Below are 3,093 nucleotides of genomic sequence, written 5' to 3'. Positions count from 1 at the left end.
ACAGAATCGTTAAAATACTACGGTGGCCGACAGGTGCAAACGCGCAGCAAACACGAGAAAAACAAATAGAACAAAGAAAAGACGCAAACAAAAAAGACATGCAAAAAATATATAAAAATAAGTGTTTCAGACCACTAGAGCTTTGTGTCCGAATTCAGGGTCTGCATCCTTTCAAGCTTATTCTTTCGTGGGCTTGAGAAACGACCCGGTCTACGGAAGAGGCCCACATGTGCTCTCTGCGAAGGCAGAGAGCATTGCAGAGAGAAGCTGTAGCCTTTAGCTAGCTGCCTAGCCTCCACCAAGGCGTTATGTTGCTTAGCAACCGTGACACAACATGATTTAAACAATGTTTGTAGGCGAGAATGTAGATGTATAAATCTCACATTTCTACTCGGTTCATCAGTGCATCACCTAATTGCAATATTGCTCCGACGTTTTCGGAAATGTCTGCTCCCGCTGCATTAACACCCAGCTCCCCTCGCCTGCTGCCTGCTGGTCCAGGTTTAGTATACCACGGGAGAACACCTGACTCATTTGGGCTTTCCTAAATGACAGTTAAACACAGATATTAAGTCAGGTAACATCTAGTTGTAATATTTTGGTTCACTAAAATATTTCATTTATTCCTGAGCAAATCGGTTTGACTGATTAAAGTTAAGCCTAAAAATACAATAGTTTGATTAAACTGTATTGTCTTACCTGAGATCTGGAGAGTATTTGAAAAGGGATACTTTGCTTACATTCCTTGTGTAAATGTGCTATACGTGTTTGAACATTTTAGAACCAGACTAACAGATTTTTTAAATATGCAACAGCCTTTAATACGAAAAGTGAAGAGTAATAGAGAAATCAGGAGAAAAAAAATATTTTGAGTCCGTTTTTTTTCTTCGCCACTACGTGATTCACGTTGTCACGGTTGCTAAGCAACATAACGCCAAGGTAGAGGCTAAGCAGCTAGGTGAAAGCTACAGCTTCTCTCTTCCGGTCGTCAAGGACCCAAAGATGCAAAACCTGATTTCGGACACAGCTGTTCTTTGTTCGACTCCCTCTAGTGGTCTGGATCACTTCTGTTTTCAGCATTTTTTGTTTGCATCTCTTTTTTGTTGCATGTGTTTTTCTCGTCTTTGCTGGGTGTTTGTACCTGTTGGCCACCGTAAAATACAGTGGTGAAAGTAAATATACCTTCAAATACTGGCATCTGTAGGTTCCAGTATTTTTACTGTAAATTTAGTTTTACTACTGCATTCACTTTATGAGTAAACTACTGCCAAGAAAACTGTAATGCTACTTTTTAAAGTACAGTCTTAGTTTTACGATAGAACATTAATACCTGACCCAGTGTAGGCTTCTTAGAAGTGGTACAATTGGTGCGGTTCTAAAATGCATAATCTGCATAATCAGAACTTCACACAACACAAAAGAGGATGTGATAAGTAACCGTCAGAACAGAATTTTTATTTAAAGGCATCACATGCCTCAAACCACATATATTTCCAGTATATTCAAACATTCAAAACAAATAACACAAAACCATTCCTCAGAGAACTGGTATAAAATAGGCCTTCAAAGTCAATATATAGTTTCACCAACACTGGAATAAAAATTGAAGACTTTCAGTTTACAGTGACATAAACTGGGTTTAACTCATTAATTTCTACAATCTTATGAACATAAAAACACAGTTCTTAAAGAAATATCCATGCTTTGGGTATCACTAAACAAATCAAAGAAAAATGACTTCCAAAATCTAAAATTCAACATGGCTGAAATAATGTGGAATTCTAGTATTAACAGGGTTTTAAAATGTGAACTATTAATGGTTTTCAAGAGTCCAAGTGGCACTTACTTTATTAGATGCAGATGAAGGCACCGTCCAACATGGAAAAAGAAAAGACAATACAATTTAGATCCTAAATAATATGGAAACAGAAAGATTTCAAAGAAAAGAAAAGAACAACTAACCTGAATGAGATGCCACTCAAAGTCCATCAGGTTTTTGATGAGGGTGGAAACCTGAACATTGACCGTCACTTTTTCTTTTGAATGGTCTTTCTTGTCTTTTTGGATACCATCTTCCCATGACCAGCTTTTGTGCCCCTTTCTGGGTTAATCCCAATGAAGCGACTAAAAAACTAAATCAAAAATGGGAAAATTCCTGAGAATACAAATAGTGTGGCATTTTGAATACAGCTGGTACAATATATAAATAAAGCTGTTTTTAATTACGTAAAGAGAAAACATCACCACCTTTGTCAAATGTCAATCATAACTTGCTTTAGTACTTTAAAACCATGTCATTGTAAAAAAAAATATAGGAATGGTTTTACTGTTGAATGAACTCCAAAGTCTTGGCTGCCTCATGTTGATATTGGAGGTTGAAGATGAAGAAGATGGACAACACTGTCCAGCCTGGAATGTTGGCTGGACCCTCTCAAAGACAATATGGCCTTCAATGCTGACCATGCAGAAAACTGCTTGCCACAGGGACTGTAATAAACCAAGTCCTTAATTGGAAGAACATAAAACAAATCCTCTTATGCATTTAAATGATCATCATAATAAAGAGTGTCCACTCTGCCAGGTAAAGTAAAAGCAAGGATCTTAAACTCCTCAATTGTCGTGCAAGTCACATCAATGTTGAAAACTGTAGGCTGGATTAATTTACAGATGTTGTAGAGGAATTCGTGGTACTTTGTACTGAAGGTGAAGTGTCTTTGGTGCTGCTCTTGTTTTCACTGAGTTTTCACAGCCCCAGGAAGGGCTGTCCTGGTTGCACGGCAATGAGGAAGGCTTCAACACTGGCTTGCATCTTTGACATAATGATAAGAAGACAAATAATAAAAATTATTAAATATATTTAGCAGCACAGCTACATTCAGATAGCAAACAAAGCCAATGAGAAAGTGCTTCTACAAAGAAGTAGGATCATTAGAATAACCACATACCTGCACATATCTGAAAACATGGTCCACAGTTTGACATGAGCTGTTTTGGATTCTTGTGGCCTTTGGATGTAGGACGAAGCACATGAACCAACAGAAGAATGCCTGGTTTTCCCAGCCTGGAGGAACAACAGGATAAATAGCAGACACA

At 37.8% G+C, this 3,093-nt stretch overlaps 1 long non-coding RNA gene across 2 annotated transcripts; it reads right to left on the bottom strand.

The window, feature by feature from the left end:
• Positions 1–88: 88 nt before the first annotated feature.
• Positions 89–2,693, bottom strand: LOC106937686 (uncharacterized). Of its 2 annotated transcripts, XR_001422438.1 has the most exons (4): positions 2,328–2,693; positions 1,963–2,124; positions 1,142–1,845; positions 89–706 (listed from the first exon to the last, which is right to left on the bottom strand). It is a non-coding gene; the product is annotated as an uncharacterized LOC106937686 (long non-coding RNA). The 2 variants fall into 2 exon arrangements; XR_001422437.1 differs by lacking the exon at positions 89–706 and having other exon boundaries at positions 1,107–1,845; positions 2,328–2,689.
• Positions 2,694–3,093: the final 400 nt, after the last annotated feature.

The sequence above is a fragment of the Poecilia latipinna genome, unplaced genomic scaffold (genome assembly GCF_001443285.1).
Source record: "Poecilia latipinna isolate Pla-1442-1.1 unplaced genomic scaffold, P_latipinna-1.0 Scaffold2411, whole genome shotgun sequence".
NCBI lineage: Eukaryota > Metazoa > Chordata > Actinopteri > Cyprinodontiformes > Poeciliidae > Poecilia > Poecilia latipinna.
The sequence above is the reverse complement of the archived record's forward strand: the minus strand, read 5'-3'. Positions and strand labels throughout refer to the sequence as shown.